The sequence below is a fragment of the Erithacus rubecula genome (assembly GCF_903797595.1).
Source record: "Erithacus rubecula genome assembly, chromosome: 3".
Taxonomy (NCBI): domain Eukaryota; kingdom Metazoa; phylum Chordata; class Aves; order Passeriformes; family Muscicapidae; genus Erithacus; species Erithacus rubecula.
The window spans coordinates 43,697,832-43,713,746 of record NC_136689.1 but is presented as its reverse complement, the minus strand read 5'-3'; the positions used below and the strand labels follow the sequence as shown (position 1 = coordinate 43,713,746).

The 15,915-nt window shown below is 36.4% G+C and overlaps 1 protein-coding gene across 11 annotated transcripts in view; it reads right to left on the bottom strand.

Annotated features, from left to right (window-relative positions):
* Positions 1-15,915, bottom strand: part of ULK4 (unc-51 like kinase 4) — a 217,325-nt gene that overhangs the window by 71,056 nt on the left and 130,354 nt on the right. The window lies entirely within an intron of this gene.

Sequence of the window (15,915 nt, the reverse complement as noted above, 5' to 3'; positions counted from 1 at the left end):
GAGACTCCCCTGGGAGTCAAACTCTTCTGAACCTAAGAGTATCCCACCAACACAGAAATATGCTTTCTTCTATAATTTAATCTAAGGATCATACATGTCGTTGATTAAGACCAGCAGGTGTATAGATTAGCTAACTAAAAGATAGAAAACCAGGTGGATTCTCTCACAAGAAAAAGTATCTGAGTGTAATAAAGGATAGTAAAAATGCACAATTTAGAAATGAACAGTAAAAATGAACAATTTAGAAATAATAAAATCATGTACTGTTGAATATGCTTGACTTATTCAATATAAAAATAATAGTTCATAACAGATTAGTTCAACTAGGCTAGACTGGGTGTTCTCTGTGAAAAGACATGGTTAGAATGACATACACAGAGGAAGAGTATTTCTGAAATTATAATCACTGATACCTTGAGAGTTCCTGATTTGTTGCTGCTTTTCAAAATGAAAAAATAAAAAAAAAAAAAAAAGAAAGAAGGAAAAAGGAAAAAAGAAATCTGTCACAAATTTCAACTGAATTCAGGTTTTTGTGTCAGATTGACTGAACCATTCTATAATTCATTCAGAAAAGGTAGCCATGATGTTTGAAACTCAGTTCACACCACATATGGGTACATAGCCTCAAAGTTCTGAAGGTGGGGGGTTTGTTCTAGTCAAGACTTACCAAGATAGTCCTCATTCCTAGGCATACAATTCATTGAACATAAACATGAACTTGTTCAACAGGGATGGAATGAAAGATCAGAAAGTAACTTCCCTTGTAAAACAGTTATAAGAACACTCAAATGCTTTCTGGTTATATTATAGAACTAATAACAATTTTTATGAGTGAATACTACATAACTATGGACTGTAATAACATTCAAGGGATCTATTCACAGAGTTGATAAGACATTAAGAGTGTCTTATGTGAACAGCCAATTTTTATTTGTTTGGATACCATGCTGCTGGCACCCTGGTTTGCCTGAAGCAGATTCACACACTCAAATGACCCTTTTAGTTGGAAAACCTCAGGAGGAATAGAGGTGGAGGCAATACAGTGGCTTCCCAGGGTATACAGTTAAAATACTTCAGTCACCAACTGTGCATATATTAAACACCTAACTTGCATTATTTTCATGTGGATTTAAGCACTTCTGTTGCTACAGTTTTTACATTTGTCAACAGTGCAGTATTTGCAAGCACAACCTTGCATCATAAAATGCTAAATATTAAATAAACCAAGACTGCAGTAAGAAAGTCATATTGTCTGGATTGACTATCATTGCTATTATTAAGCAAACCCTATAGCAATTTTTCAGTTAGATGTCTCCCCACATATCAGAAATACATTAGAGCTTGTATTTCATTTTATAAAGCACGGTAATTCTACAGCATGCTATACTTAAGTCAAAACCCAGTACACCCTATTTCATTCCTACAAGGTGTCAACTAAAATAAAGTCCCTTGGTTGTGTCAGACAGAAGGTAGATGATGCTTAGAAGATTTTCTGAACAGCAGGTTTTAATGATCTGCATGCAGAACAAGAATATCTTACAGGACACTTTACTCTTTGAGAGACAACAGCCTTCGAAACCTTCTTTAAAGGCAGTCTGAGGTATTATCAGTTGCTGCTTCACAGCTACATGGAAGAACTTCTGCTTGCACATCATGAGTTAATACATGGTGTATATTTTTTAGAAAAACAAAGACTGCATGAGGTCCTCAAATTAATGGCAAAAGCTAGGCAAAGTTCTTTATCAAATTAAATCAGTTATTTTTATAAAATTAGGAATTACGTGCATTCAGCAAGATTTGAAGTCAGTAAAGATGCATTAAAGACCTTTGACTTACTACTCTAAAAGATCATGTCTTCAACAATTACCATGTGATAAAATACAGAGGAATTTATACACTGGGTTTAATTTAGAACTAGAAACTCTTCTAAAGAGATTTCTATTTTAATAATAGACTTCCTGTCATACAAGATTAAACCCTGTTTATCTCCTTCAAATATCTTCACATGCTTCTGCTTTGACATCAACTTTCCCTTCTACTAAAATCCTTGAGAGACCATATTCGAACTTAAGAGAGCTGTCTTTTTAACAAAACCCATACAGACCAGATGTGAACAGTCTCAGAATGCAGATACAGCCCTAAACTTGTCACAAACTGACAGCACTCAACAGCTTTGAATGACATTACCGGCACTAATTACTCTAGCTTGGCCTTCAAGAGGCTCTGGGCTGGGAGAGATAAGAACCAATGAACCTTGGCTTCAGAAAATTCTCTGAAGTTTTCAGTTCTAAATTGCAGAAATAAACCATGGTTGATTACTGTTTCCACATATACTCATCAAAGGATAAGGCTAAAAGCTCTATACACTTCTCTACTGAAAAGTCATGCTCTGCGAGAAAAGACATTAAATATTTATTCCTATTGGTCTATTAACATCAGTCTGTCATAAGGCAAAAACATAGAGTAGAAGTACTTTGATTTTTAAGTGTCTTTTACTATTGTTACAACTTCACCAAAGAACAAGAGCAAAGGCTAGAGTATCCCCTAAGTGGAATTTGCAGCTGGTTATTACAACAGAATTGAATCTATGCCCCTGTTTCCTGTAACATCCTGTGTTATTCATCAATTATGTTTACAACAGAAACGTAATTGCAACTGTCCAAGGTGGCCTTTGTGCATTTGCACTTAAATGATCAAAGGGTTTAAAGAGAGGTCAGGATGTTACATGATAGCAAATCTGGCTTAGCCCTTATGAACCAGATTATATTTTGTAGCCCTAAATTACATTTGCTTAAACCCACTCTGTTACATCAACTATTTTCCAAATAAGTGTTTGATAACTTCAACCCGCAGACCCCCTTTATTTGCTATCATATAAGCATACCAACAATGACACACCTGATTAAATCTCTAAAATCTAACCACTGATTATTCTGATATTCACTTCAGATTATGTTATCCTTCTTGTTAACTGGCTCAGACATATGTCTTGTATTGTTTGCATGGTATGCTTTTTCTACTCTGACCTATCCATGATTTTCAACCTTACTGCTAGGATCTCTGATCTGGAACCCATCACACTCTGATTGTGCTGTCACTGGCTAGATGCTAGCTATACCAGAAATGCCCTTCCTAATATTTGATATTAGTACAACCTAGGTCAACAGAGCCTTCACTTTCTGTCAGTATAGCTACCTGATCCCAACTATCTTGACTTCAAAAGATTACTCTGAGTTAGGTCAAATGGTACCAGAGCTCAGCTTACTTAACCAAGAGGCTCTGAAAGAACTGTAAGAGGCAGCCTGGGCTCTGAAAGAACTGCAAGCCTGTGTGTGTTTGACTTCTGTGCTCCATACCTCTTTCCCCTGTTTCAATAGGATCCACACAATGGGAACATGGGTCTAATGACACTGTGTTGTGGATAACCCACACATTTTTTATGCAGGTACCTGTTGTTGGGAGTAGTGAAGTCTGTGTCTGTATGTTAACAGACTGGCTCAGACTCCTGGCAAAACTTCCACATAAACTCTGGAATGAGATCACACAGAATGGTTTGGCCTAACAGTCTGTCTTGGTCCAAACCACCCAGTTGTAAAACAAAAACAGTGAACTATACTGCCCTCCCCAGCAACAACCTGAAATGAATCTTGCTGCTAATCCGATTCTTTAATTGAGAATCTGGACACTGGTTTGTTTGAGGGCAACCAATTTCTTCCCAAGTGAATAAGAAGTTAAGAACATAGATGAAACTACAGTGAGAGAGATGGCCATAGAAAAGGGTGATTTAGACAGCCAGGATTTAAGTGTGTGCCTTGTGAGGATGTGCAACAGAATAGCAGGAGAAACTTTCTATGCAAGCATAATTTAGTACCTGTACTTGGTTTTGGCGTGGAGAGAGTTAAATTTTTTCATATTAGCCTGCATGGGGCTCTGGTTTGGTTTTGTGCTGAATACAGTGTTGATAACACAGATATGTTTTGGTTATTGCCGAGCAGCACGTACCAGAGTCAAGGGCTTTTCTACTCCCCATTCCACCCATTAACAAACAGGTTGGAGGTGCACAGAAGTTGGGAGGGGACAAAGCCCACTAGAGGGATATTCCACACCACATGGCATCATGCTTAACGACAGAACTGAGGAGGAGATTTCAGCAGGGTGGCACTGCTCCTGGATTGTTTGGGCATTGTTTAGTTGGTGCTGAGCAGTTATTTTCATTTGTTCTTCTTTTCATTGTTTCATTTATTCTTCTTGCATTTTTCTTTCTCTCTGGTTTGCTTTTTTGGGTATTTTTCTCCCTTTTCCTTAGAATTTTTAAAATTCTTATGATATTTTTTTCAATTATTAAACTACTTTCATGTCAACCCACAAGTTTTTTCTCACTTTTTAATATCTACAATTCTCTCTCCTCACTGGGGGAGAGCTGATTGAGCGGCTGTGTGATGCTCAGTTACCAGCCATGGCTAAACCATGACAGCACCTTTTCCTTTCTCTCTACCATACCTGCTCTGCTGGACAGAGGTGTTTTTTAGGCATTAATGTACTTAGAGGATCACAGTAGGTTTACCAACTTGCTTCAACACAAGGAGCCTTCACCATCCTGCCCCAGGCTGTGCTTCATGTGTCACTTCTTATGTGCCCTGGGCAGTACCACTATGCACCTACACCTCAGCACACACCTATACTTCTTTTCAGCCTGCTTATGCCCAGACTACTCATTTTAGAAAGCAAGTTCTCAGCTTGACCAGATAATGGGGGAGGAAAGAAAAGAGGAGTTTGCAATGAAGGATGTGTTCCTTTGCTCCTCTCTACCACGTTATCCCAAGTGAAAAGACAAATATTAAAGGATGATAAAATTTAACAGTAGCTTGAAACAGCTAAGTAATATCCACTGGATTTTCTAAGACAATATACTCTGCAACGAAGTCAGCACAGGTCACTGCTTCCATCTAGGATAATAGATATCCTACAGAATAGTGGCATCATGGCACATTTAATACAGTTTATGTGAAGAAAGACCTCTGTTTCAGAGAGACAGCATATCAAACAGATGTAGGGATGTCCAACGTGTTTCATTACAGGAATGCACACTTTTCCACATGGAACCAATATGCAGTTCCTACTAGTAAATCGATGAGACATGCTCAAAATTTTCACTCTCTTCTGTTCAAACGAGCTTGTCCTTTGCCTTTGTTCATGAGCATTTCAGAAAGAGAGAACTCACTAGCCTTAATGAAGACTGTGCTTTTAGGGAGGGGGATTTTAGAAGTAGGCCAGAAAAAGTGAAGCCTGGACCTAGTGAATCCAGATCTATGTCAAGTAAATGCAGCTCTGTTGGGGTAGCTGGAGGACTGTCTGGAACTGGACTATCAACTAATTATGCAGGAACTGAAGAGAAGCTGCAGCAAGTAAACACCAGAAATGAGCAGCATATGCAGTTAAATTTTCAAGACAAGCAATTTCAGGGCATGTAGAGTTCAAATATTTTGCACAATTTGGCTGCCAGAATCCTGCACTGAACTGGATTTAGCCTGGGATCCTGGATGTCACAAGAAGTGCCCACACTGGCCAGGTCCATGGAATCAAATTAGGAAGTTACTGCCAGGAGTTGACATTTTAAACTTTCTGGATGTGTTACTTTAGCACTGCATGCTGTACAGGACTGCATGCACACCTTTCATGAACACAGGTTTTCTTTCAGAGTGCATAACAGAGCCCTCCAGTTCTTGCACTTAGCCCAGACTCAGTGTCTCTGCATGCAGACTGACCCCAAGCATAGACTTGGTCTCAGTGACTGCCTGACCCATAGCCTAGGCAAGCAAAATCCTGTAAGCAACGCTGTTCTTCCTATGCCTTCTTCCAAAACCTGTAAACCTGTCTTGATAATCTGATCCTTTGGGTATTCTATCTGCCTTTTCCTTATCTTGCTTATGACTTTTCCTCACAGTCTAGACAAAATGCTACCTGTAAATTCATCTTCTAGTGGTGCTGTTTGAACCACACTCTTAAGAACCATTCAATGTAATTTCTGAAGAAAATGCATAGTAAGTAACAGTTTGAGCTTTTTTCTCCTAGTAAGAGAAATAATAGAATAAACTCACAATTCATGTCATTCTGGGTTGAATGATGGGATCAAAATATATGATATCCATCTGTGCTTATTCAGCAAAAATACATATTGGAAAGCCTGTTCAACCACCATGGATAATTTTACTGTTTTTTTTCAATCTTGATATAATACATATAGTAGCATTAGTTCTGCTGTCATCGAGGGAAATAAGTTGCATTTCATGGCTGCATCATCGGCTAAAAACATTATGTCACAATATGGGCAGGTTAGCCAGGAAATATGGTGTTTTAAAAGTGTGAATAAATCCATTACCAACACTTTACTGGATTTTTTCCAAGACTCAGTTGAATAGGGATAAGAGGTTTTTGAGTAAGCAATCTGAAATATGGTAAGTAAGGAAAAAATGGCCCTCAGGAAAGACTAGACAAGTTGAAATTGAATGGATGCAGATGAACAAGAAGTTTATTTTCCTTATCTTATTCAAATGTGAGTGGTAGAGTGGAAAAAATCTTCCCAGTTTTTCCATTCTCTTAAAAATCAAAAGACTTTATATAAATATCCTATTTCTTCTCCCATTAATCTGAAAAATTCAAAAGGAAACACACAATGTTTTCCTCGACCAAAATGAAGGAACAGCTTCGTCTAACAACATGGAGATCTACGGAAACATTTAAACCCTATTTATAAAACAAAACCTCCTATTGTTTATCAAGTTAGGGTCTTTTTAAGAGAAAAATAAAAGTGACTTGCCTAAAGCTCATGGAAATCCATGACATGTCCTCAAACACATATTTGTTGACAGATCTGTCTTCATAAATCCATCTTACGTAAATATGATCTTGGTTCAATTAGAAAAAAGCTTAAGCTAAAATGAAATAAATTTTTTTAAGGCATGGACAGACAAGTTTGGACTACATTTATGAAATGTGTTTTCTTAAAAAACCAACATCATCAGGTAGACATCTATATTTCTGTCACGACAGTTTAAATAACCACTGTCCCTCAGCTGGAGGTTTCAACTGCACTTCAAACAGGTTCCCCCATCAGCTGACTAACAAAAACTGACCACATGCAAATACATTGCTATAAAATGTAAATGAACATATGTACAACTACACACAAAATTAGTTACCCTATCAGATCTACTAAGGCATTGATCAAACACCACATGAAAAACTTACCAGTTGAGGAGTGGTAACTTGTCTAAATAACTTATATGAGAACACAAACACTCACTTGAATATATAGCACCTTAAGATGTTGGAAAAGCTGTATGTAAAGACTTCAAAAGAAATTTTACTATAGAAATGAGTTACTGAATATGAAATGCACATTAAAATGTAAACAAAAGTGTTTGGAAAAGCTAAGTTAAACAATATTATAAAATTAGATCCTGAATAGCAAAAGAAAATATCATGCTAAAAAGACTACATCTAAATGTTATTTTTGGCAAAAGTCTGAAAAATAAAAAATATTTAGGTGGAAGAGGAAAAGTATCACAGGAAAAGTCTCAATTAATATAGACTTCTGTTTTATATTTGTGTAAAAATTGGGAATTTCAAAAGGTTTTAAATAATGTAAATAATTTCAATTTCTCCATTATGATGTATTTCCTTTTCTGCTTTAAAGAGGAAATTATTTTCAAGTCTAATTGTCCACAAATGGTTGAAGCATATCTATTCAGTACACAGTTTTCTTGAAAATAACTTAGAAGACAAAAACATCTGGCTACATGGGAGCTATGACAACTATTGAAGACATTTAAAATAAAACAAATAAAAACCCCAAACCATTCTTCAAAGCAGTGAAAAACCTCAGATTTCATTTATCTGTCCACTAGATACCAGATAGATCTGGTTCTGCCAAAACCAGAACTGACAAAATTAACTTCTTTCAGTAAGATCATACAAGTGTGTCTGAAGGAGCCTTTTCCCTATGACAGAATGATTGATACAATTTAATTTTGTGTGTAGTACTTTGTACTTTTGTGACTTTATACTTACCTCGAATTGGCAGTGGTACATTGCTTTCATACTGAAACTGTTCTAAGTGCTAGAATAGAGCATACATGATAGCTCTACAACCTTACAACATTACTGTAGTAATACAGTAACTTTATTTAAAATGTGTCTCCTTTCAAATATACAGTTACATTTTTAATTTCATCTCCTAAAATGACCTTTCAGCTTACTAATTATATCTGACAAGATATACAGGGATATCATCATAATTAGATTTAATTTATTATCTCTAACAAATAGTTTGCATCATCAATATTTAACCTGTAGCTAATATGATAGGTACATGCTTACCTAGTTATTAATTTTTTCTAAAACTGAACAAATCCATTAGTACTAATACATATTATTTGAACAGCAGTTCATGGGAATACTAGCATAATGTCAAATAACAATGCTTGAATCACACTTCAGGAAAAGCAGCATCTAGAGAAAATGCAAAGATCACAGTCTCTAGAGAGGAGTAAAAAAAAATACAATTTTTATGACTAAATGTGTGAGAAGAAGCATAAGGCTTTGAAGACCTTCCTGGTCTGTAGTCCTGAGTTTTTCAGCAGGAAACCTTTGGATACCCACAACTTCAACTTGATGGGAAATCTATGCCTTTCATTTTAACAAAAAAACTTTACTTTTTCAGTTTAGGATTCTGCCTCCATATAGTATCAATCAGAGTATTCACTCAGTCAAAACCTTAAATCTCAAATTTGTCCAGATATCAGATAGGTACAGAAAATGTCTACTATGGTTGGCATCTTGAAATTTAAACACAGTCTAGGCTTTGAAGTTGCTATATTTATTGAACTAATCTCCCTCCAAACTAAGCTGATCAGTTGTACAATCAGATGTCTGCATAAAGCCTGTCAGACTAGAACATAAGGGAATGACAGGACTATGAATATGTTTTGTTGTTATTCTGTTCTTTTCCATTGATTAGGTATTAAATGACATATCTCAATTAGTTCAAGCAGCCACTACGCTGCAAGATCATCTGCTTGGCTGGCCATAGGGACAGATAGCATCAGGATACCTAATCTAGCCACAGAAATACCAGTTCTCTTTTACAGTACAGCAGTAGGGAGACAAGTTGAGGCCTTATTCAGTTATTTTAACCTTTGAAGTTCTAGCAAGCATGCAGTGATATTTGTGCCTTATGGGTATAACTCTCAACAGCAACAGGCTTGGTTCTACTTGAATGGCATAACTGTTCCTCGCAACAATTACTATTTCTATCTTCATTGTTTTGAGATGACTGCATTGATGAATATCATAGGATGACACAGATGATTTTTTCCTCAAAGGCTACACTACTACCATGCTATTTTGATATGACTCCCGTGTATCTTTTAGGATATTAGGCTTCTAAGTTTACCCATGTGATGTTACGCACTTCCACCAGAGTGACTGGCATTTTGGGTCAGAAAAATATGTCTTAATACTGCTAAAATGCATTCTGAGCTTCCTCACATCACAGCAGAAACTTCCTCAGGCTCAAACACCTTTGACTTCTCATATAAACTGTAACTCAAATGAACACGAGGAACAAAATACAGGACTATTATCTTTTGATGTTCATAGAGCCACTTCTGTGCTCAAGAGCTGAACTAACTACTACACTACTGGCAAGGAGCTCTGAAACACATCCTGCATGGCAGAGGCTGGAAGGCCTCTGCAAGGGACTGCCTCTCTCACATCCAATTGATACATAAACAACATCCGAAACTGGAACATCTGGAAGATGATACATGTATTTTTTGTATTTTAAAATTATTTCTAATTTTACATTGATTCAATTAAGAGCATTTTGTTTCTAAATATTGACGAAATACAGAAAAAATGCTTTTAAGTTCTCACTCGTATTGATTTCCCTGACTTACTCTTCCTGGTAATCTCTCTATTCAGAATCACAGTAAATTGCATATGAAATAAGTTTTACAGCAAGCAGATATAAAGCACTACCATAAAACACTTTTTCTATTTGCAGTCACTAAACAAATACTTCTCTATAGTATCTTGTAAAACTTCTGCAGGAGACTCCTACAAAAAATAGAAGGCAGTAAGGAATGAGTAAATGACTTCAGAACCTGTCTGAATGTCTGTCTGATTTCTCCACAGACAAAGTCTGTGAGTTTTTTTGTTGTTGCTTTTTCTTTTTTAAAGAGCATATTAGTTTAAGCAATGTATTCTATAGAATTTTTTACACACTGATTTTCCCTTGCAAGGAGACTTCTTCTGTATGACTAATTCATGCTCATCTTCTTGACAGCCATCTTAAGAGACAGTTAAATTCTTCCACCTTGGAAGAAAATGCCGCAACTTTGAAACCAGCTACTCCAAAAACTCAATTTTACTCCTAAAATCCAAGTCACATGTAATGACACACCAATGCCTTCTCAGAGCTGCACAGGTGGGTGCAGCAGGGAGGAAGATCTGGGCTGTCAACTTACCACAGTCTGAACACTGGTGATGTAGCACATGACAAGAGAGCTGGCTAGGAAACTAGAAACTGCTAAAGTGTGCCATGGGCACCATGATCAAATGTCTTTTGGAAACTGAAGCTGAAATCAAATTATCTCTGAGAAAGTGAAAGGCAGAATATCTTCATAAGGTTTAGGTAGGTTAGAAACATTTGGGATCTATCTAGAGAGCTCAGAATTCATAGTCATCATTATGGTAGTAATAACTATAATTTTGTAAAGATCTGTGTATTTAAAAGACTTTTTTTATTTTTTTTCTTTCCCCCCCTCCCCCCCCCCCCCATAAAAAGGTTGATGATGGTCTCTCTTTAAAAATACAACACACAAACACACATTTGAAATCTAAGTAAACTCTTGATACCTGACTAAAAGTCAAAGCAGTGGACCACAAGATGAATAAGGATACTTTAGCTGTGAAAGTTGATCTTTCTTTCATGAGGAGCAAATGAGTTATGACCATCTGACTACAAACTTTACTGCAGATCTGTTCTTTTTAATAACTATCCCTGCTTTAAGCACCTAGTATGCTTTCTTAGTATAATATTGAATATTATCAATATTATCTGCTCTAAGACTATACAATATTATCAATGACTGCTGTAGCTGACATTCTATGCTTCCAAGAAAGGTCCTTTCTTAAGAACTTCAGGTTTTACACAAACTGGTTAAAGTAATGTGCTACTAATAGCAGTCACATTTTCACACAACTAAAAGACTAATTTTATTGTACTAGATGCCATAATCTCCCTTTTACTTTAGTTTCTGAGATTCAACATAATTAAGACATAAAGTTTAGGATATGCTTTACCTTATAATGGAAACTTGTTTTTAACATTCAGACAAACATCTCTGCTTATACTGCTAGTGATAGCTACTTCAGTATGGTAGCCAAACACAAGATCACAGCAGTATGGTCTGGAAAAGGTAATTAAATTCAACATGACTGTGTTGAACTTTATATGTAAATCACCTCCTTACATGACCATCATTAAAAAAATTGGTGACTCATTTATGGAGTATAAAAGGATATAGAAAAGCTAAAAGTGTAAACTCATTCATAAATAATGGGTTGAAAACAATTTACTAGATCAGCTTTGAGTAACAGTGGAAACTTGGAATTACTTTTTAAATACATTGAAAATAGCTTTTTATATAAACATAATACATTTGATGCATTATCAGGAATAAATAGCTGCAAACAGGCTATGAGAAGTTGTCCACTGCAGCCCATAAAATCTATTTTCCAACAAGATACTTTGTTCATTTCTTCAGAATGAAGATCCTTGAATTAAAGTCTTTGAAAGACATTTCTTTACAACTGAGTATGATATACCCAAACTCTTCCTATAAACAAAATGATGCAACAGCTAGAATGAAGAAATTTATTGCCTTTGGACAAACCATACTCAGAGCTGGAATGCACTGCTAACTAGACAATGATTCAACTTTTTCTATTTTTAATTAGTACAAACTACGTGAAAAACAAACCACGCCCCTCCCCCCCAAAAAAACACAAGTAAAGAAAGAAAAGCAACAAAGAGACTGAACTGAAAGAAAACCAAAAAGTTTATGTATCTGTGAATTGTACTTGAGTACAAGAATTTCACTACATTAAGTGCTGTGGTGCACTTTTATTAATCATCACATCCACATAATGAAGAAGCCTTGCACACTCACACCGCTCACTTATCAAGCAGCCAAACCTGATTTCACAGCTTGTCTTATGTCTAAATTTGACAGTATGTCAGTACTTGTCACTAGACACATATCTGAGACAATAAGTCCTTTCAAGAGACTGGTCTAGCACCTGATGGTCAACCACCATAGTCCTAACACTTGCTTAGGAACTCATAATTTTAACATCTAGAACAGGGTTTATATTTTAGGGTCAACAAATGTCAACCCTTTTAACATGACAGGCACAGAGTAATGCATAACTGCTTGTTTCATGATCAGTACAGCTAACAATATCTATCTTTGTACAGATCTGCATCTGCATACCTCCATGGCAGTTAAGTTACCATCCTCTTCACTGATGACTCCCTGCCCCTATTTCTGAAACCTTGGTGCTGCTTTGTCTCTCACCCAACTACAAGCACGCCCTCCAGCGTGAGTTGCTCTCATGCACTGACTGAGCCTGTGGAATCATTTCATTGGTACTCTCCTCAGGCACTGACAACACACCATTAAAATCAGTGGTTACAAACCTAAAACAGACTACAGAAATCCTAGGAAGAAAACAAGAAGTGAATACTGAAAATGCCATGGATATGTATTAATTAATATATCTTTACTGTATGTAATGTAAAAGTACACATCTATATTCTGCACGTCATGTATAACACTATTCTATTTGCTGAACACTAGTGAAGAATATTTGATAATCCTTTTGTCTTTCCCTAAATTATGGCATTAATGTGGGTCTCTGTCATAAGATACTGATTATTATAGATTGAATATTTATTTTGTATATTTGGACCTCTCTGCTCTCTCAAGCAAACTTAAAACTGTCTGACATTGAAACATGGGGAAATGGAGGAAAGAAAGACTGGCAGTCAGAAGCCAAGACAGAGGAAGAGAGGTGTTACTCTCTCAGAAGACCATGCTGAAAATGACCACAATTGTCTTGGCTTTTTAACATCTTCCTTTAACTATTCACATGGGACCCTATAATAATCCTAGCCTCCTTATTGAATTCCAGTCTCAGTAATTAAACAGAATCATATAATTCCCCTCTGATTATTAAGTGGAAATTGTCATTAATGTTAACAGAACAAAAGTTTAATAGCTGCTAACAAGTACAGGACATTTTAAATTCCCTCTGTGACTTCAGTTGCATATGTTATTCTTCATTTCACCTTTAAGCATTTTAAGTGGTTATCAGTACATGCCTGATGTACTGTAACACAAAAGGACACAGTTCAGGGAAGAGAGAAATTAATACTAGGCAATCCACCGTCTATGAAAGTTGCTGAAACACACAACCATATCATTTTTAATAACAGGAAATCACAGAAGTAGTAATGAAGAAAGTGCCATCATGCAAAATTTTCTTGAGAAAGGGGGAAGTTCAACATGTAAGCCACAGCCCTTTAAAAACATCTATCACCTCATACAACTCCTTTGAGCAAGTGAGAGTTCTAAAGGCCAACAGGCACAAAAAGAAACAGTCACGTGGTTCTCTAAATGATTAATCTGCAAAAAGACAGCTTCTTGACAGCTGAAGAAAGGCAAACACAAAATCCCAATCAAATCTTCATTGCTAGTGTCATGACTCTTAGATACAAAAACCTTGACAGCACTGACCACCTAAACTGAGTTCCTCTAATGTTCAGCAAGTATCTACATTTTTTAATTTCTAAAGCTCCATAAATACATGAATTAATTATCTCACTGTAACAGGGAAATAAGGGAAATTGAAGACCCATAATACTCTGCCTTCAGTCCTTTTTTTTTTTTTTAAACACAGGAGAATAGATGATGAATGTTGAATGCCTTCATTATCAGCAGAGACACAGTGTTAATAGGATGTATTAACATGCATGTTCAGCAAGTTTACAGATGACATTGAAATGAAGAAAGCAGCTGATGTGATGAAGAATTGAGAGATTTGGAAAGAGCTGAAGAGCTGAAAAAAAAAGGGCTGCCAGAAACCTTTTGTTTAACAAAGGCAAGTACAAAGCTCTGCACTTGGGAAGGAATACATTCATGTAATAGTAGAGGCTGAAAAAACACACATTGTGGTCCACTCTCCCAGACATCTTGGTTGCCCTTCTCTGGACGTGTTCCTGCTTGTCAATGTCTTTCTTGTAGTTTGGAGCTCAATACTAGCCACTACAATGAATGGAAGAAAATAATCACTTTCCTCAACCTTCCAGTTTTTCTTTCTCATCACAGCTCTTTTGCCTTGATGGCTGCAAATACACTGCTGACTCATATTCAACTTTTCTACTAGGAGTCCAGGATATTTTTCTGCAAGACAAAGCTCAGTTTTCATTTTACTAGATTGCATTTTTCTCCATCACACAAAAGTCATTCAAAAATGAGAAGCTAAATGCCAAAGATATGGAAGCAGAAGTTTAAGGTATTTTTCTGCTGTGAACACTATATATTTACAGATGGTGATGCAAAGGTTATAAAGCCCTTCAGTTTGCACAGAATAACTTCTCTCCCCTTTTAATTCAAAGAAAATCTAACAGTCTGCAATTACAAGATCAATATTCTCATAACATCCTTGGCAAAACAAATTTTATAAGTTCTTTACTTGACAATTAGGCCCTAAATCAATAAAGCACTGGCTAAAATCCAGGTTTCCAGTACTCTGACAATTAGTCAGTGGGGAAAAGGGATGAGAGAAGATGGGGACATTTGACTTGAGATAAATTATTTTTGGCTGCTGTGCTGCTTTCTCTAGTGTGGTTGCTGAAGTTCAGTGAGCCCAAGCTAGTGTTATCTTATCAGTATTAGTCTGAAAATATTACTGGAGTCATTATGACACAGCGCAAGAAAAAGACTTTAATATTATTTCTATGTTGCTTCCTTAATTTGGAAGCTAGCATGACTGAAGAGATGTGCTTTATTTTTGGAGCAGATGAGAAGTGCAAGAGCACAGACATACTATCAGCAGCATAAAAAGCACACGAGTTCACTCTGTAGGACAATAAAGAAGAGATATTTCGGGAATGGAGGTGTTTCTGCCATGCTGCTGAACAGTTTTGCACCTAATTTGCCAAACAGAAAGGCAGAGTGTATTACTTTAAGTAAGGTATGCCAATTATGTGGTTACAGTGCTTGTGGGATTTGAACAAACTTCTTTGCATTGTGCAGTTTTAACAAGTTACCCTGCTGCAACTCAGGTCAATGCTGACTTAGGATTTTGCCTGATAGAGAGCAGATGTGCCTAAAGATAGTAAAAGCAGCATATACATCTAAATTCCAATAAACTGCAAGCAATTCTAAGTGTGATAGGCAGTTTGATGAGAAATAACCAAAGAATCAGATACCTATGAACCAGCCCTTTCTAAATTAGTCATACTATTCTATTTTTTTTTTTTTCTGGCTCTGTTCTCCACTAATACACCATTAACTTCACAGTGAATCTGTTTGCAACAGAGGAGGGGAATATGTTATTAGCAACAATGTCAAGTTCCAGGTTGTCTCCTGAATATTGGCATTGCTCATTCAATACCTAAAGACTAGAATGGCTCAGGAATTCAGCTCTCTTGCTTTCTGGGTCTGTATTTTAACTATTATGGTTATTCTGAAAACGAGGACATGATTCCTACTACTCATCGTGATGGATTCATAGGTTGGTATGTGTACCAACAAATAGTACAAATTATAGCATAGAACTGTA